The following is a 21927-nucleotide window of genomic DNA, read 5'->3' on the forward strand; positions in this document are numbered from 1 at the left end:
TTATTATGCTGCTGACCGTTCCAAGGCGGCGCCCCACTGTGTTCCTCAGATGTATGTCTATGTTGTTTCATACTTTTTGGTGACACTTTTGCTTGTGTCCCTTGTTGTTTTCTCGTCTCCGGTAATAATCTTCCCAATTGCCTCTAGTTTTTATTTCTTTGATTATCCCCCCCTTCCCCCGGTCTCCTGTCCCCTTCCCCTTTGTGGGCCTATTATTATTTTCTTTGAATTCCTAATCAGTTACAAATTATTTATCATTTATTGATTGCTCTGTCTTTGCCCTGTCCTGATTTTGTTTGGGGTCCGTCTGGGCTCCATGCCATTGGAACTTGTTGCTGGGTCATATGGGGGTTGCGTTCATTGAACGCCGCCTTTCCTTGTTGATCTTGTTTATCATATTTTATTGAACAGAAATTTGTTTATCAAACAATAATGCATATAGCAGCTGTTAAGAAAAAAACTTCATAAGTGAAAATTCTTAAATAATTTGCCCAGTGAAATTGATCACTAAATGTGTAAGAATATCACGTAATATTTTTCTTGAAGGCTTGCAATATGGCAACCTTTAACAGTCAATAAATTGAAGCATCAAGTATCAATAGAAGAGGAAATTCAGACAAAGCCGTTTTTAGTGATTTTGATTGCCTCATTCATACGTTAGCATCATTTGTTCAAGAGTAGTATACAATATAAGAATTACAAATGAAATTGTATTTTGCTATTATGTCTCACCTCACTTTGTTCGGGGACACATATACTAACAAAATACGAATTATCCCGTAACTCTCAAATAATATACGTACTTCTCTTATGAGGAGTAAACATTTGCTTTTAATATATAATGCAATAAAGGAAAGATCTAAAATCATCATATAACGTTTTCATATCTTAAACGCTTTCATACCCCTTAATCTTTTTATTCAATTCAATTCAAACGTTTATTGCAATTAAGTAAATACATACTTATAGCAAATTACAAATGATAGAAAAATACATGTAAACATGAAATTTTCGAGAAGCATAATATACAGGAATATAAACAATTATAATTAATCTGTTACTTTACATTAAGAATAATTAAAATACAATAGTGATATAATTCTAGACATTTATCAAAGAAATCAGAAAAAGACTATATATTTCAAAAACTATGTGATCCTCAAGCTTAACAAAAACTGTGTAATACTATTTATCACGTGGTTGCGTAAGTGTGTTAGTATATCATGAATGTGTCATCTGCTATTTTGTGTATATTTCATTGATAATTAAAATTTATGAATGACTGTTGAATATTACTATTGGCCACGTTACGTGTTCTTTGTTATTGTGTAATTTGGATTTTTTCAGCTGTAATGTGAGTATTCTTAAGAATTTTGTTTTAATTTTGTGTTCGGATATTATAAGCATAGTATATAAATTTTGCTAGGTTTACACTATTTTTTGTTGTGTTATCACTCATTATGTTTGTGAACTTTTGTACCGTTGGCCTACTACAATAGTAGGGTTTGAAGAATTTTCTTCGAATATCTTTATATTTTTGACATACCAAAAGAAAATGGTACTCTGTTTGAATTTGTTGTTGGTTGCAGTTTGTACACAACCTTTTGTTTCTAGGAATATTTGTGTATCTGCCTGTTTCTATGGCTAGATTGTGTGAACTTGTTCTAAATCGTGTGAGTGCTATTCTAAATATTTTAATTGTTATTACTTGTAGGTATTTTTCTATATCATATTTATGTTTATATAAAGAATAAGATTGTAATCGGCTAGAATTGTTTAATGTTGTATACCAGTTTTGTTGGTGGATATCAATTATTCTTTGTTTTATGACCATAAATTGCTCACCACTGATGTTTTCTTGATTTAACCAAAGTTCATACAGACCACAGTTCTGTAATATTGTCTTGATATGAAATGCCCAGTTGTTTTTGTTATCTGGACCGGTGTTTGTTTGATTGCATAATGTATGCCATGTGTAAAATTGAGTCATGGCTCAGTTTAAGTATTTTGAACCAATATTTGATCAGAATTATTTTTCTGTTTATATATAGAGGTAGTAATCCTAATTCACCATGCAAAGCATCTATGTTAGTTTCCCTTTTAACACCCAATAGTTTCCTGCAGTATTTTGAGTGTACAATTTCAATGTCCTTGCATTCATGGTATCCGAATACTTCGGCCCCGTAATTGAGAACTGGGGCAACTAAAGCATTGAATAATTTGATCTTTTCAGTGATAGGTAACTCTGTCTGGTTGTATACAGTAAATAGATTGTGTAAAGCGTGTGATGAACGCTGTGCAATTCGTTTTTGTGTCCTGTACCAATTGTTGTTTTATAAAGATGAACTCCTAAATATTTAAAAGAGTCGACTATTTCGATGGGTTGATTGTTTATTCTAAAGTCGTATGTAGTTTGTCTGCCTAATTCAAATATCATGATTTTGGTTTTGCCGATATTAAGTTTTAAGCCCCAGGTTTCACAGTATAAATGTATTTCGTTGAGAAGGTTTTGTAATGTTTCTGGCGAATGAGCGAAAACAACCGCATCGTCGGCAAATAATAGTATGAACAGTTTTAGATTATCTAAGTACAATAAATTCTCAAAATTTGAGTTTATGCTTGTGGTTATATCATTCAGGAAAATAAGCAGAGAAGACTACTGGCCGGGTCTCCCTGCTTTACTCCAATATTTGATATGATATATTGTGAATGCGTGGTTTTGTTGATTTTTATGCATGATTTAATTGTTGTATACATTGCTTGAAATGCTTTTACAAGCTTTGTGCTGACATGATGCGAAATAAGTTTTTGTCATAAATGTGATCTGTTTATACATGTATTATCGAACATTTTTTCCCAATCTAAGAAAGCTGTGTATAATTTTTTCTTTTCCTCTAAAGTTTTTGTAATAATTGCATGAAGAATACAAATGCAGTCTACTGTTGACTTTCCTTTTTGAAATCCGTATTGGTTATCTATGAGTTTGTTGTTATTTTATATCAATTAGGTCCAAATTCATTCATATATATTTCAAGAGATGTTGATTATTTTTTCTGTCTCTAATAATATTGTAAAAATATCCCCAATACCTTTTTCCTAGCCTTCTTTATTGACTTTTCCAATCCATGCTTTTATTATTTGTTCTTTTTTGTTCTTTGACGGTGTAATTTTAAAATAATTTTCTTATCTTCAACTTTTAGTTTATTTCGAAATATGGTAATTACTCAGTGGATAGCCCCAGCGATTGCCACATATATAGGAATAGCCGGAACAAGTGCTAATGCAGCTGAGATACCAATAATACCTGCTATTATTTTAGTCCTGTGTTCGCTTTTCCGCAAATTGTAGCTTTTTCTGAAAGCAGCAGCAAGTTGAGTTAAAAAAAATGATTTAATAATCAATTAAAGCTGTTCCCTCACCGACTTTATGTTTACTCATTTACAAAATGCCATTTTTAAGATAAATTACTATTATATTGAACAAAACTTAATTGAATCCATCTATTAAAGTTTTCAGTGTATCCTTTCCATTTAAAGCAGCACGCCTCCATATTCATGCTAATTTTCATGAAAATTTTGAAAATGTGTTTAAAAGTATTATTTAGTAAAATAACCAAAAGGAAGCAATTATCAATGGCACTTACCACCAATGTAATTTACGGAACAGAGGACACAATATGAAAAAATAGCCCTTACTGCGTTAGTAACGCAGTAGAAATATAGTTATAAATACTGAACAATCAGTTCAGTAATTGCACACAACATGTAAATTTTTACTAGAATATTGATTTTATTTTTACTTTTCGTTTAATCTTAGTACATTTTGCTCGTGTTTGATTATATTGAAATATTTTCGCTCATCTGGAGGCATGCAGCTTATACCAAAGATTTTTTCTTCTTATACTCACGTCTTATAACATTTTCCATTCTCAAAAACTAATTGTTTAGTAGGCAATAGTTCTTGTTCATAATTCGAACCCTGACCAACTCCTTGCTTTAAACTTCAATAGTATATGTTCTTGATGTATAGATTTCATGATTACCGCGTATGAACGCATTTTTTTTTTGTTAAATGTTGTTCACTCCATATTTTACCATATATTCATTCATTTCGAATAAAAGAAAGAGTATTTCAGAAAAAGGAACTGAAAATTTAAAGAATATTCAAAGACATTTTAACATTATTTGGAGTAAAAAACAGAAGGGGAAAAAAGGGAAATTTGAAGTATATTAAAAAACATTTTACATTCTTTGGTGTAAAAATAAGGAGAGAGGGAAAAAAACACAAAGAAAATGACAGAGAAATACACAAACACAAACATACACACATTCATTCAAAAAAAGATACTTTTTTCCTACATACATACAAAAATATACATACAATCGCAAAAAAAAAAACATAAACAAAAAAAAAAGGAACAAGCGAGCTAATGTCAATTATTTTTCTTACATTTTATGGTTTTGAATTTAATTTTTAACTTTCCCTTACTGTTGGTTTGTAGGTTAGAGCGTTAAGCAAGTTACCCCATTTTTGTTTGTGTGATTCAACGTTATCATTTAGAAAAGCAATTTCCTCTTCAATTTGTATTCTCAATAGCAAATTTTTTTTGAAAATATCGACAATTGGTTTATGTTTTGGTATTTCATTTTAAGGATAAAATATTTCATAAGTATGGTGATATAATTTATTAAAATACTATTAATATTGTTTTTCAGTTCTCCAAAAAACACTGTTTCTAAATTATATGAGAAAACAATATTGATTGATAAGAGAAAAGAGTACAATAGTACATTCCCAAAAAAGATGGTAAAGCGTTTCTAAATTGCTTCCACAAAAATCACATAGATTTGAATTACAAAGGCTATACTTAAGTAACATTGTATTTGTTGGAATAAGTCTATGAATAAATTTGTATTGAAAATTTCTCAAAAACACGTCTGTAGTACTTTTAAAAGGAACCATATATATTTTTTGCCAATCCAGCTCAGTTTCTATTTCTTTTTCCCATTTTTCTTCATTTGTATTTTTGAACCTTTCATCATTTTCAAGCTGAATATTATATAAAAGCTTATTTGTAGATTTTGATTTTTTAACTTTATTTAGGAGTGTATCTTGTACTTCGTTATAATTTCTTGAAGACTTCAGAATATCAAGAAATCCTTTTGGGATATTATTCATAAGCGTGTAATATTTTAAAAACTCAGCATTTTCCAAACCATAAATATTTTTAAAGATCCTGTAACACAATTTTTTCATGGTTTGATTTCAAAAATATGATCCTCAAATTAAGATTTGTCAATATTGTAAGTTCCAATAAGCATTATTTATAATGTTATTACCCAATTTAACATTTCATGTAAATAAAGGGAGGTAATTAGAAAGTTATTTTCTATAAATTCTTAGTCAAATTTTCCAAAAAGAAATGAATGCATGCAATTTATTGATTACATATAATGTGCACAAATATTTGCAGTACACATTTTACATATTCTTCAATGTTTGAAAATTGTTTTATTTGCATAATTATATACATATATAATCTTTTGCAAGTGTGGTATACACACAGTAACAATATTAATCACAAAACATACAGGATCTTTAAGGTCTTCAAATTTGTAGAGTTCATTTTTCCTATAATCATATAGATGTTCTAAATATAGAATACCTTTGTGATGCCATGTTTTATAGTACACCAATTTATTATCAATTTTAATATTCGAATTATTCCATATTATTTGTTTGAGGTTATCTTTTTTATTATTGTGTTCTTGTTGAATATGAAACCATGACGAAAGCACATTGTTTATGAATGAATTATGAGGAAAAAGATTATTGATATCTGATTTCAAAAGATTACAGTCAAATATAAGGTCATTTCAATACTGTTTTATCTTTTGATTTATAAAAAGTTTACATAATCCTTTATTGTCCTCATTTATATATCGTTTGACCCAATTTGCCTTTACTGCATTTAAAAAAGAATTAATATCAATCATTTTTAAACCACCATTTTTAACATTAAGATTTAATGTTTTACGTTTGATTTTTTCTGGCTTGTCGTCCCAAAGAAACAAAAACATTGCTTTAATTATTTCTTTTATCTTATTATCTGATGGGTTTTCTAAAACTGAAAAAGGATACAACAGTTTAGGTAAGGCAAATGTTTTTATTACCATCACTTTACCCATAAGGGTATGTTTTCTGTGTTGCCATTGTTTTAAGCAAATAAAAAAGTTTCTTAGTTTTGGTTCTAAATTTATATCTGTATTTATTTTGTAATTAGACGAGAAAAGAATACCTATATTTTTTGATGAATCAGATGTCCAATTGAATTTTTTATGTTTACAAAGTTCTACATCACTTTTTATGAGCGATCCCACTCGTAGAACTGTAAGTTTTAATCTAGAGATTTTGCTAAATTCCGTTATGACATATACAAGTTTTTCAAAAGACTTCACTGATCCATCATTAACAAATGTTGCATCATCTGCAAAAAAGGATTGCTTTATTGTTTTGTTCGCGATTTCTATTCCTTTAATTTCGCTATCATTTTCTATGAAATTTGATAATATTTCTATACATAAAATAAATAATGAAGATGATAATGGACATCCCTGACGTACACCCCTTTCTATACTAAAAGACTCTGAAAAATGTCCATTATTGATAACTATACTTGCTATATCAGTATAAAAGATTTTAACCAATTTTATAAGATCTTTTCCAAAATTAAATTTATCCAGTGTATCAAATATAAATTGATGGCTTAGACTGTCGAATGCTTTTTCATAATCAGCAAAGAATAATAAACCCGGTTTATTTTCTTTCTGCAGATGTTCAATTATTTGAAAAATTAGCCTTACATTTTCACCAATATATCTATTTTTCATAAAACCAGTTTGATTAAAACTTATTATAGACGGCAGAACTTTTTTTATTCTATTTGAAATTGTTTTTGTTGCAAGTTTATAATCAACATGGAGCAAGCTTTTTGGTCTCCAATTTGAAATATCTGTAAGATCTTTATCCGGTTGGGGAATAAGGGATATTATTCCTTGTCTTTGAAGTGTTGTTAATTTTGCAGTATCAAAAGAGTAATTAATCGAAGCTAGATAGTAGTCTTTTATGCTATTCCAAAATAATTTATAGAATTCAACTGTTTAACCATCAGATCCTAACTTTTTTATTTTTCATTTCTGATAAAGCTATTTTACATTCATATTCATTAATTTTCCCTTCACATGTGATCTTTTCTTCTTCATTCAATAATTTTATATCTGTATTAAAAAAAATAATATTTGAGTTTTGAGAAGTTCTATATCTATACAAACATTCATCAAAGGATTTTTCTTCTTTTAATATTTCTTTTTTTTCTGTTATTTTTTTATTTTCTACTTTCAATTTATGTACAACTTTTTTCTCGGCTTGTCTTTTTTCTAAGTTTGCAAAATATTTACTTTTTTCCCGTTATGTTCTACATGAATAGCTCTTGCTCTTAAAATTGAGCCATTTACACAATATTCATAAATTTCATCAAGTTTTTTTTTTTAATAAAATTTCATTTTTTAACTTATTTTCATCTTCACTTTCTTTATAGGAATCAATTGTTAGTATTTTGTCTTCTAATTGTTTTATTTCATTGATCAATTTTAACTCTTGTTCTTTTTCTTTCTTTTTCTTAAAACTTATATAAGGTATTGTTTCATTTCTTATTGCACCTTTTATTATTTCCCACAAAGTATTTGGATTGGCTGTTTTATTTATTTCTGCTGTTGTTTGAATAATTTCTTTAATTTGACTTTGATAAACTTCATCTAATGATAAAGCACTGTTCACTTTAAAGTATCCAGGTCCTTTTTGCATTGCATTATCATTAATTGTCAAAGTAACTAGAGTATGATCTATTTTAAAGCCATGTGAAATATTACTTTTTGAAATGATGTTTCTAAGCGAATCTGATATAAGAAAGTAATCAAGTCCACAGTATATGACTGGTTTTCCGTTAGAGTGCCATGTCAATTGCCTCTTTTCAGGGTGTTTAAAACGCCAAATGTCAATTAGATTACATGTTTCAAATATGTTTTTTATCTTATCTCTACATTTTCTACTTGTATGAAGATTTCCATTCTTTTTATCCAAAGGTGTATTAATTACTGTATTGAAATCGCCACCGATTAAAAAGTTCTTGTTGTCATTTTCAAGAATAAACTATTCAAGTCTATCAAAAATATATATCTAATCATCATTTGGTCCATAAATATTAATCATTGTGAAATCTTTATCATTTATGTTTGCTTCAATCATTATTAATTTTCCTATAATCAATTCTTTTTTATTTAAAATTTTAATATTACAATCGTTTTTAATCAAAAATGCAACGCCTGCTTTGTTAGATTTATTTCCACTAAAACAATTGTGCCATTCTATTCATTTTTCAAAGGTTCATATTGATTAGTTAAGTGGGTTTCTTGTAACATATAAATAGAATATGATTGTGAATCCAGCCAATTAAATAATTGTTTTCATTTTTGACTATTTCCTAACCCTCTAACATTTAAAGTAACTATTGTTGTTTCCATGAAAAATAGACGAACATAATACTTAAAAGTATAAAACCATAAAACACCAGAAACAAAACCAGCTCACCTATTTAACTGGAAAAAAACAATTACAAAAACAAACTGTTGATTGTTTTTCATTTACATGTAATGTGATCCATTTATTGCTAACCTCAAAAAATATACAAAGTAGACTTTAAAAAAACGTGGCAGAATTATATATGCAATTGAATTAAGCAATCAATATATGTGCTCTTTTGCTTACTCTTTTTTTAACTTTATATAGTATGCTATTATTACTTAAATGTAATAAACTTCAGTAAATAATGCTTCCACAAATAAAAACAAAATTATTCTTAATTGGATACATTTAAAAATAAAACTCATGTTAACTTGTTATCTTTTTATAATAATCCATAGTGTATTTTATTATTAAAATTATTTTAGTTGTTTCTTATGCTTTAGAAGTGTACATACAATTTCCATGTATATTTGTTCAGTATTTCACTTGTTGTCTTTTTACTCCGTGGTATTGTACCGCAAAATTCGAAAGTTGTATTGCGAAACAACATAAGTGAGGAAAAAAATATAACCTTTTGAATGTGTTTTATTAATAATATAAAAACTATACAAAAACAAAAAAAAAGCCCCAAAAAAAACCCACCAAAAAAAACCCCAACAACAACAACAACAAAAAAAACACACAAAGATACAAATCTCTTGCTTATATGCCTTTTAAAGACAAAAGAAAAGTCGAAAGGAATACAAAAGACATACAACATGGATTGTAAAACTAATTATATTATTTACTTATCTATGTCACTTATTTTTCATAAAAAACTGAAAAGATTAAAAATTATAGTATCAAATATTTTATCACCAATATTAAATACGATACAGTAACAATTTACCCTTTTGGAAAGTTCGAGTAAAAATTAACCTTATTTATAAAAAAAAAAATCACTTGCTTGTATGGCTTTTAAAGAAAATTTAAATGTCGAAAAGAATATAAAAGATATACAACATGTATTGTTAAACAAGTGGTATATTTTATCTAATCTATGTTTCCTATTTTTCATAAAAAAATCTGAAAAGGTTAAACTTTTATAATTTTTAAAAATTTTTCCCCAAAATTAAATATGATAAAAAAAACCCAATTTACGAATTTTTCCAAAAGTTACATATAGTAGACCTTTTGTATCGTGTTTTTAAATATTTTTGTTTCATTTTGATAAATAAAACACAACATAAACAGCTGTATGATCTTTAAAAATTTTAAAAAAACCCCAACATAAACAAAAACAAAAGGGTTGTTTTTACTGAAGCGAAATTTATTTTAAAATTTTAACCATTTTTGTTGACCATTTTTACAGCTTATTTATTAAAAAGCATAGTGTAAAGGGCTTGATATAGGCAAAAACAAAATTTTTTCAAAGTTTTTTTTCATTTTTTCCCAACTATTTAAAAACTTTCAAAGAATTTCGAGATTCAGATTTTTTTTACTTTTTTTTTGGGTTCTTTTTTTAACAAAATAGTTTTTTCATGCATACATAAAATTTTTATTTTAAAACTATTTTGTTTTTCAAAATTTGAAGCGGGTGTATTTTTTAACTGTATTGACAGTTAAAAAAATGTACTTTTCACATGCCCTTTAACTGTTATAATGTATACATAAAATACCCCCAAAGGTTTTTTTGAATTTTCGGTTTGTTTTAAAATTTTTTCTGTATTTAAAAAAAAACTTTTTTAGCACTCATTAAAAGGAAAAATTTTTCAGGGTTTAAAATATCTTAACTCTAGCTTTTTGGGGGTTTTTTTCAAAAAAGTTTTTTAAGTTTTTATTTTGGTTTATGGGGGGAAAATCAATGCCCCCCTGGGGCGGGGCCCCTTTTTGCCCCAAGGGGCTTTTATTTTGAAAAAATTTGGTAGACATTTCATTAGAAATGTTTCATGTTTAAATATCTTTAGCTTTTTCCCTTAAAAGAAGTTTTTTAATTTTTTTACTATAGCATTTTAGGGAAAAACCCAATGCCCCCTTTTGGGGGGGGGCCAAATTTTTACCCCGGGTTTTTAAATTTTGGAAAGAATTTTGGTAGAAAACTCACTAGAAGATTTTTTAAATGCTAAATTTTATTTTAGCTCTTAGCTCTTTGGGGTTTCTTTAAAAAGAAGTTTATTTTTAATTTTTTTATATATGCATATATGGAAAAACCCAAAGCCCCCCGGGGGCAGGGCCAATTTTGACCCCAGGGCTTTTTTTTGGAAAAAAAATTTGGGTAGCCCTCTTAGAAGGATTTTTTCATCCCAAAATACAAAAGCTTTAGCTTTTTGGGGTTTTTTAAGAAAAAGATATTAAAGTTTTTTTTTTTCCCTTTGCCTTTGGCAACCAGGTTTCTGCAGGGAAATTTTAAATTTTTGGAAAAATTTTTTAAAAGTTGAACCCCCCAAAGGAACTTTCCCCTGTGAAGTTTTGGATAAAATTTGGGGCTTGGGTGGTTTATGAGGAGATTTTCTTTTTAAAGAAAAAAATTTAAAAAACGGACGAGGGACGGGGCCGACGGACGAAAAAAGCGATCAAAAAAAAGCTCACCCTTTTTCATTTTTTGTGCAGATGAGATAAAAAAGAAACCATTTTTCAGAAAAAAAAAGGGAGTATTTTTTTTATATCATTTTTAAATTGACAAAAAAGTTTAATAGAAGATATATCCCCAAAACCAATATTAAAAAATACATCTTTAGGGGACTCATTTTAAAAGCACATTAAAAAATCCTATACATGTTAAAATTTTTGAAGGTGCAATTTCATATTTTTTTTTCCTTTGTTGCAAAATTTTAATTTTATTGTAAACAAAATGATTATTATGTAACAAATCATTTTTTTGACTTGACGGGGAAAAGGGGAAACCTTTTGCACTTCGAGCAAATTTTTCCTTTTTAACAAAGAATTTTGGGAATTTTAAATTTTCTTCTTAAAATTTCCCTTTGGAAATTATTCTTAACCCAAGACAAAATTTACTAGTATGAAAAGGGGAAAAAAAAATGAAAACCCAGCCTTTTGAATATGTCAAAGCAAATTAGACTATTTTTCCCTGTAATACAGTAAAAATTTTATGAAAAAAGGGACCCCCTTCTGAATATAGCCCAAATCTTTTTTAAAAAGGGGCAATTTTTACAACTTTCCCTTTTGGGATTAAATAGAAAAAAAGTTCCCAAAAAAAAAAAAGCCCATTTTGTCTTTTAAGGCCATTTTCAGTTTTACTCCATTTGATGACCTTTATTCACGGGTTTTGGACTATTAGGAGCCGCATCCCCGACAAAAACACTAGGGGGTTTGGGGACCAGCAGGGTTTCCAGACTAGCCTGCTTTATCCCCGCAGTCTGATCAGGATCCATGCTGTTCTCTATTTATTTTCTCTACTTGTAATAGAAATTTGGGAAGGGGAACAGCATGATTTCCCGATCCCGACTGCCGGATGAGCAGGCTGGTCTGGGTTTCCCTTTTTGGTTTGGGGAAACCCCCTATGTTGGTTTTTTTTTCCCTTTACGCGGTCATAAACAAATGCATCTATTCCAAAAAAAAATTTTTAACAGGGGCCCTGATGGGTTTAATTTTCATCTTTGGGGTTAAAATTGCTAGGAAAAAAAAGGGCACAAAAACATTTAAAAAATAAGCAATTCAGATTTATTTTTTGAGGGGTTTGTCTTTGCCCAAATGCTAATTTATAAACTATTTGTGGGGGCTCTGCTTTGGGAAAAGGGTACATGGCAAATATTTATAGACCTTTTAGTTTGTTGTTATACAAAAACCAAAGCTTCAATTTTTTTTTCCCCCAATTAAGGCTGTGGTGAAATGATTTTTTAAATTTTTTTTCATGTTTAAAAATCAACTTTTCCCCAATGTAGTTTTTTGGGAGAGCCTTTCTTTTTGCATCAACTGGAAAAATTTTTTAAAAAACCTTTTTCCCACATTTTAAAGGGTCCTTCCTTTTAAGTTTTTGGGCAAAAACCAACATGTGGTTTAGGAAGATGTTGTTTAAGGAGCACCCTTCCATCAAAAAAAGCCTCACCATGAGCAAAATATCTTTTGATGATCTTTTTAAAACTAAAAAAGGGCCCGAAAAAAATATGATTTCCTTTTTCCAAAGTAGAAGAACTACCATTTTTTTATAGCTTTTTAAAGGGCCCTTTTCTCATAAGAAAATTATGGTACCCCAACGAAACCCAAATTTATTTTTTTACTTTTTTAAACCCTTTCAGTTTTTTGGGCCTGATATAATGAGTTTAAAAAGTCCCCTTTAAACACACAAATGGATCCCCTTTTTATAATTCTTGGGAAATTTTTTTAAAAAATGTTTTGTGACTTTGGGGGATACAAAACAAAATGAGGAATTTTATATTCATTTTTTAATCAATTTCTTCCCATACATAATCTAAAAAATTTTGGAATTTTCAACCTAATAATTTGTTTTATTTACTTCCCATATTTTCCCCCCCATCTTTTATCATTTTAAAAAAAATATGGATATTAATTTTTAAATTTAAAAATTCAACCTTACTTTTAAAAACCCTAGTAAAAAATATCATTTTCCCCCAAAAAACCCTTTAAAAAAAACCCGGGCAACCCGGCTCACACATTTTTTTAAACTTTTAAAAGGGAAGGGAAAATTTGGGCTTTAAAAGTGAAAAAAAGTGAAAATGTTTGCTTTTGTCATTGTATGAGTATCAAAGACATCTTTATACTTCTAAGGAACTTGCTTTTTAAGAAGTTAGTTCAGGTATTTTTTAGCAATATTGACCAATCTGTGTTGAAGATATTTAGTCAGTGGTTCTGCACTTGAATTATTAGAAAATTAAGCAATGTAGAGATTATAATTGTCCTATTTTAAGAACAGACCAGATTTTTCCTGCCTTAAACCATAGCATTTCTTCAAATGACAGTACCCAATGCCCATGCAAAATATCTTAAGAAATATAGACACCCTGTATTTCAAATATTTAGGAAAAAAGGTGAACCTCAGCCCGTTACTGTGTCTCCATTGTTGTTCTCTATGTCATAATTGCTATGGTGTGTCCCTTATTGCTAATAATATAAAAGCATGGCCTTTAATTGTTACAGAGATGGCTGTACCATGCAGTGTGTTTTAACATTTTCAACATCAAGATTTATTCCTATAACTTTAAGAAAGGTAGTACATAAAATTATGTATTATAAGACTATCAACAATAAATCAACTGCTGTTTCTACAACTGTTGTTTCAACAGCTGTGTCAATTTACAACTATATATTTCTACTGGTAATGAAATTAGGTTGAAATTATTTCATATTTGTCATTCCTATATTGATTTGCAGTGATAAAACTATCTGTTTTCTTCAGACATTTAATCTGACACTTGAATGTGTCTATATTATTTATTATAGCATAAATTTCAAGAAAGCTTTCATTTTTCTAGCTGATAATGTAATATATTAGGTAATATTTTACAGTTATATAAAGTAGTCTTCACTGCATGCTTTAAAGTGTAAAATATTATACAAACAGCACATACATGTACATGTAGCACAGATTGTTCTAACTTACTAGAACTTGACAAATTATTATAATGTAGGTTTAAAATAAGAACAGAGATCTGATTAAGGTTGTGAAATAGATATTTTTTGTAAGCAATATCATTTACAAGCAGTAAATTTTATAAAGTGTTTAAGAAATTTGCTTGGCTAGCATGATATTGCATTTTCTAGTCTTGTTTTTGTTTTGTCTGCAACAACAAGTACTCAAATATCGCCCTTAGTCGCAGCAAACAAGTTCTTCAAATATCTCAAATATATTTGTTGTAATACAGTTATAGACAGCACATTTCAAATACCAGAAATGGTTAAATCTGCAACATAGAAAGATTTTAGGTACAAGATACATTTTTTTTTGTATTTATTTTGTATTTTCCTTTCATACACTTTGTTTAGTAATTTGATTCCTTGCATAACATTAATACATGTATTACAGAACTGAATCAGTCAGTCTGCTAAATACAGTAATTTTTATGCTAAACTGGGAAAATTAAAAAAAAAAGCTGATTTTTTATTTTCTAATATTTATGCAAATGTTCATAATGGAAAGAGTGTAAACATCTTGATTTGTTATCTGTGATCATTTGCATAAATGTCTGAAATTCAAAGATCATGTTGAGTAACTTTCCCTTAGAAAGTCTGAAAGTTAAGTCTGAAAAGTACATGTGTCTTGCTTTTAACTAGTTCTTCTTGATACATTACATATATAAAAGCAAGAAATTGTATCATAAAATAATTCATTTCATACCTTATAAAATATAACCAATAAACTTTAAGAGTTTGGACCATGTGATGTTCCAATTGAAATCTTTATCAGATCCAATCTTATTACCGGTAAGCTAGCTTTATTTCCATTTCCAATGTGGCCATACCACGTGACTTTTCGGGTACAGAACACACAGATTTTTCACCCAATTCAGGTATGTTTTTTATTCATAACTTATTTATTACTCAACCGATTTTGATCAGATAAGGCGCAGAGTACCCGTAATTATATCAGCTTTCCATGGTATATCAAAATTCTGAAAACCCCTGAATGTTTTTTGAGAAGATTCGAGTACAGTTTTATTTTCATAGCCGGGGCCGAGGGGAACGGTACACACTCATTTGTCATTACAAGCGATTTCTAGCAAGTCATATGTTTTTTGACACTATTTCATAGAAAAATACATGTTAAATCTGATATATTTACTATGTCCAATGTATCGAGTGAATGCAGTGATGTTTTAGCATATTTTCATAAAGTTATGTTGAAATGATACGGAACACACTGTTATTTCAAAAGATACGGTACACACACAATTTCTGTCTTTGAAATAATTCTAAAAAAAAATATATACCCTGCCAGGGTTTGAACCCACACGGTCAGCAATCCTTAGATTACTAGTCCGACGCGTTAACCAGTCGGTCACGCTGCAAATTCAGTTGAGTTCAAAGCAAGACTGTATATAACTGATTCTTTAAATTCAACAAATCAAGAGAGACTTCATAGGTCAGAATTTACCAGTAATTACAATCTGCATGTTTTACATATTACCATAAGAGTACTTCGCCGTAACTAGAGAAGAACTAGAAAGCACTGATTTTCTCTGAAAAACTATATATAAGCCGCGTCACGACAAAACCAACATAACGGGTTTGCAACCAGCATGGATCCAGACCAGCCTGTGCATCCACGCAGTCTGATCAGGATCCATGCTGTTAGCTATCAGTTTCTTTACTTGTTATAGGGTCTGTAAGCTAACAGCATGGATCCTGATCAGCCTGTGCGGATGCGCAGGCTGGTCTGGATCCATGCTGGTCACAAACCAATTATGTTGGTTTTGTCATGGCGCGGCTCATATGTACTTTATACATTGTAAACTGAAATTGCAATTAGTTTTTTTAAGTATGACTTTGACCTTTTGATAGAAGTCAAAGTTTGCATGAATTCTGCCAGCCATATCACCATTTTGTATTTTTTATAGATTTGAATGTTATGCAACAGTTGCTATTGGAGACCAAGAAAACAGTATTTAATCATCAAGCAAACAACATACAAAAACATTCTGCAATATTTTCAGTACAATTGTCTTTAAGATGCAATCAGTATAAAATTTAAGACTGTAATTTCTCCTGAAATTTAAAACTCTGGGGAAATTACAGTAATTACCCAGTAGCAATTTGTAAAAGATATTTCTTTCACTAGAAAATGTCTCCAAGCCTAAACACGGCATCAACCTAATACAGATCTTATGCAAACAATTACATCTTTTTTTGTTCAAATCTTGAATATCAATTATATCTAACATTGTAATGCTTATTTCAATCTGTGCTATATGCCAGTTCTCGTTAAATATTAATTAAATACATTATTTGGAATGTTTTCCAGAATATTGTAGGATACCAGTTAATTCAATTCATGCAAATGTGTTACTTGTAGCTTAAACTGTTGTAACATCTTATACTGTTGCAAACAATCCTCTTGAAAATCTCAATATTTGGGAGCTTTTTGTTTTAGTTTCTTTTTATTAAACTGTTTCTTTCTATTAAACTCCTCAAATTGTTTAGCCATAGTTGTAGAACAAGTAATTTTCATACATAATGTAAATGCAGATTAGTTCTCCTTCAAACCTCAAGGAAGGAGCCTGAATTGTAAAAAAAAGAAAAACTTACATCTATATGTTTTACAATTACCAGTATATATAAGCTAAATTACTTTTGACTACATCTTTAATATATACAATAAAGAACTCGATAAAATATCCTTTACTTCATCTGGTATTTACAATTCAAGAAATAAAGAGATTTTATTTTTCTTTATACCTATAAAAAGACAAAATATTGCCTTATATGTAAATGAATGGATTAGAAAGTTGTTGCTACATGTTAAACATACATTTGGAATACAAATTGGCAGGATTGCAAACACCTGGAATGAAACTAAATATATCATTCCTTACTTTATTACTTTCTTTTCTTGAGAATATATGATAGAATACATCTCAACTAGAGCATGCAACTTGCTGATTAGTGCAAGTTTTCTTTAAAAATTACTTTATTTACATTGACGGGTGATTTTTTTTTAATGTATTAACTTTACTGTTAATAATCTTAAATCAAAGCACTTAAAGTGCTGTATGTGGAAACCCAGGGAAAATTTAATATAAAGACTATATTATTAACAATTTAATATAGATATCATCAATATTTTTAATGTTTCAACTTGTAAGTGTTTTGTCATCTGAGATAATTTGCCTTGAAAATAGTTGTTATGCATGCTTTTAATAGATATATGGTTTAAGGTATACCTGTCACCATTGCAATGCTGTTAGGGGATAATCGTTTGTTATTAGCGTTCTAGACTAGTTTATAAAAACTTAACAATAAAATTATATAAAAATGTAATATTTTTTGCTTCAAAGTAGATTATTTTAGATTTTTTTTTACCGTGACATAAATCATCTCCGGGACACCTCCGGGACAGACACCTTATTTCCGGGACTGTCCCGGACATTCGGGACGTTATGGCATGTATGACTATACTGAACTTGCTTTGATCTAACTTTACAATTAGTTATATCATTTTATCAAGCTATATAAACATGTTTTTCCTTTTTCTTTTTACATCTACATCTGGTGCAAGAAATAGTTATAAACATTTAAAATTCACTTTACATGTATATAAGGGCTATCCCAAAGAGATGCATATTAATCTTATAAAATATAATCAATTCATAAACATGAAGTCCATGCCCACTTTACATGCAGTTTCATACATTCTATAATATGGATTTACAATAATACACATTTCAAACATTGAAGAAAAGGAATATCAATGCAAGCTGCAATGAAATTTTTACATCTAAGTGATGTTAGAAACTCTAAACAAGAAGGCCAAAGTGGCCTTATATAGCTCACCAAAGACTGATTACTAGAAACAGTCACATGAAGAAAGTGCAATATGCCAAATATCTAAACTCTGGGCATTCTGGTTTCCACAAAATCTAAAAATGTCTTCCTTGAAGTCTATATAAACATACCTTGAACTTAGTAGGCCAATTTTTACCATAGAGACACGATTAAATTTAATAATATGAAGAACCACAAGGTGCTATGCGCAAAAATTTAATGTCGTTGCTCTTGGCATTGTAGTTTCTGAGGAGAAGACATATTTAGATCTACTATGTAAGACTATTAACTAAGCAAGTAAGGGACATGCCTATGCTTAAATACCTCAGCTCTAGGCAATGTAGTTCCAAATGATTCAAAATGTATTTTCTGTTGTAAGTGTATATACTAAGTGATCCATGGGGCAGTGCCAATTTTAACCTCAAGGGCTTGATTTATTTAACTTTTGTTGAGGACCACAAATAAATACTACATTCAAGATACCTAAAAAATTAACTTTTCACTTTTGGATAAGTAGATTTTATGACATCTTTAAGTGTCTTGTGTGTCAGCCAGGGTAGGGTCTTTCATGACCCCATGGACATGATCTAACTTTTGTAAAAGGACCAAGAGATGATGCTACAAGCCAAATATCTAAGCTGTGACAGTAAACATAGTCTCTGAGAAGATTTAAAAGACTTTATTTGAAAGTTTATTTTTATGTTGGCAGCTTATTTATTTTTTAAATGTACTAGTTGTCGAACATTTTTATCTTACATTGGTGCCAGTAATATTTGCCAAAAGAAGACTTTATGCCCCAGTATTAATATTTTAGTGCATTTGGCGCCATAGGTTAACTGGTTAGGGACAGCGGGACCTAGTCCTTCATTGAAAGACATTGCATTTTCATTTTTTTACATTTTGACGTTTATCGGAAAATGCGAAGTCTTTCCATAACTGGCTAATTTCCCATAGCACAAATCGACATGCTTCTCGAGTCGATTTGAATTTACCGGTAAATCACAACTTAAATGTTTTTTATCACAAAAAGCAATTGATTGCATAAAAGACGGAGGCATATTTTCCCAAAAACTGTAAAAATATGCAATAATTACTCACGATAAGTAGTTTATTTATCCATATATTTAAGGAGACACATGAAAGACAGTTTGCGGTGACCCCCATATTGGAAATTCCCGGTCATGCTGTGACGTCACTCAAAAAACAATAGAACGAAATTAGTCTGAACGAAAAAATTTTCTGTTGTGATTTAAGACGCTGACAGGTGCGCGCAGTAAAAATTTCGTCTAAAAAATATGGTTCCAGTAATCACCGCATTGCGTAGTACACACAATATGGAGGCTGTTTACACAATTTTTACACGGATTTGTTTTAAATTGTTTAAAATTTGAATAAGTTGATTTTGATAAGGAAAATACACATTTTTGGTAGGATTATGATTATTTGTAACATTTTACATCGGAAGTTTGAATGATTTTGCATGTTTATTGTTTTTCATTTTGCTATGGATTTTTAAATAGATATCTTTAGACGTTAAAGCGGATTTGACCCATGTAAAAAATAGCTTCAAATCCGCGGTTACCTCTAAATATTTGGACTAAGCGGGACCCTGCCTAATTAATTGTTTAACGGTTTGACCCATTTACTAACTGCTCTTTCTACTGTATAATGGTTATTTTTTAACTATCATTATTTTGCACAAAAACTGTTGCAAGTTTGATACGATTTAATAAATATCTCATAAATGTATCTTTATTCATTTTATTTCAAATTTAAAACAAGTAAAATGTCTATTCTTTCATTTCTTATAGACGCCATTTTTATATCAAAACTTTGTGATTCTACCACACTATAGCAAAAACTAAATTGAAAAGGTGTGCAATTTTTATTTGACAAATAAACTTCTGTTTCCTGATAATGTCTTTGATTCCATGGTACAAAAGAAAGACAACTCAGTAGAACCTGTCAGAAATTCCCACATCAGTGAACTTTGTTGTCAGTAATTAACATCAAACTTATCACATTTGCTAATTCAACATTTTGAAAATATAATCTTCATTGAACTCATTTATCGTCAGAATAAACAACATGTATACATCTTACCGGGTAAATTCAGTAAAGCACGACTCTGTTCCTGTCAATAATCCACCAATAACAACCAATTAACCATGTCGATAAGTCACGTGATTTAAACATCCGGCGGCGCGATGATTTGAAAGTAATTGAGGGTCGGTCAAAATATTAAAATGTACTTTAGGGATGTCTAATTTAAATCATTATTTCGACGCTTTACTAGTTACAAAGGATGGCATCAAATACTTCAAATTTACGGCAAAGGAGACTTTGCCTTTAGACACTTATCTATACTGTTATTATAATACTGCTGAGTGCACGTTTGTAAGATCGCTTTTCATTGGATAGTTGCGATGTGTATATATAAGTTATGTAAACACAACTGCTGTCAATTTATGAAATAATTTCATATATTTAATTTTTCTATTTCAAATATAGGAAATGTACTGTATAAAATATACACCTAATTGCAATAACTGATTAACTCCTATTGAATTTAGAATAACTTATTATGTCATTGCACTAAAGTGACGATATAATTAACCCTCGTCTAGAAACTTGGGTTATATATGCAAACAACCATTTATATATAGTGTATATAAGGCCATATAACCTGTCAAAAAATCTTTATAACTATTGATATATACATACTGACTGCCTTTCTGGGAGGACTGAAAAGGGGAACAAAAGATCAAATTTTATTGATACAAAATTAACAAAATTACCAAAAAGAAATGGAAAGGAATGTTTAGTGACTTTTGAGGGGCCATGGAATGCATTAAGTACATACTGCTATGTAAAATGGCAGTCCTAGATCTAAAAAAACAAAAGCATCAGGGAAAAAATGTATCTATTGACAAATCATCATTGAATGGTTTTGAATTGTTTACAAGGTAAGAAAATTATTAATCATAAAATATAATCTGAAACAAAATATGTATAATCAAATGAAAATTGTTAAAAAAGAATAATTTATTTAACACATATAAATTAATTTGTTCTTTGCGTTCATTTTGTTTGCAATTCTTATAAATTTTACCTTAATTGGTGACTTATTTTTCACCCAGATTTTGCATAATCTAGGTAACATGCATTTTAATTAATCATCAAAGCTCACATGTATAGCATATACAATCAAGATTAATCAAGAGACACTATCATATGTCTCATATTTATAATTTAATAGTAGACAGAACAAAAAAGTAATACAGGAACAGTCCGTCACAATAAATATAATAACACTAGATATGAAAGCTATTTTCATACATAACAGACTGTCCTTCAAAATGCAAACAAATAACATATATAAACAAGGGCCATCAGTGATAACACCTTGCCTCATAAAAGCAAATCGTATGTTGCAGCTACTGTGTAGAAGGAGACCCAAAAATCATTAACAGGGCAAAACACATTTTAATTCAAGGGCAATAACTCAGCTGAAAAAATTGTGTATTATGCACAAGTCTTTGACCTTCCAATCATCCCGTAAAGTTTCATTGAAATTGCACTAATGGTATAAGAGGAGTAGTCTTGACAAACTTCATTAACACCCTTTTTATTCAAGGGCCATAACTGGTTCAAAAAAATCATTTAAGCAGAAAACCCATGTAATTTGCGCAAGAACTTGACCTACCAATCAATCCTGTAAAGTTTTATTTAAATTGCATAAGTGGTTTAAGAGAAGTAGTCCGGACAAACTTTAAAAAATAAAAAATAATTAAAGTGCCATAACTCCAACTAAATTCATTGAATGATGAACAGCCGATTATATGCACAACAAGACTCGGTACTGATCATCCCTGTAAAGTTTGGATGAAATTGCACCAGTAGTTTTTGAGA

The sequence above is a fragment of the Ruditapes philippinarum genome, unplaced genomic scaffold, assembly GCF_026571515.1.
Source record: "Ruditapes philippinarum isolate M1 unplaced genomic scaffold, ASM2657151v2 ctg728_1_1_1_1, whole genome shotgun sequence".
Lineage (NCBI taxonomy): Eukaryota > Metazoa > Mollusca > Bivalvia > Venerida > Veneridae > Ruditapes > Ruditapes philippinarum.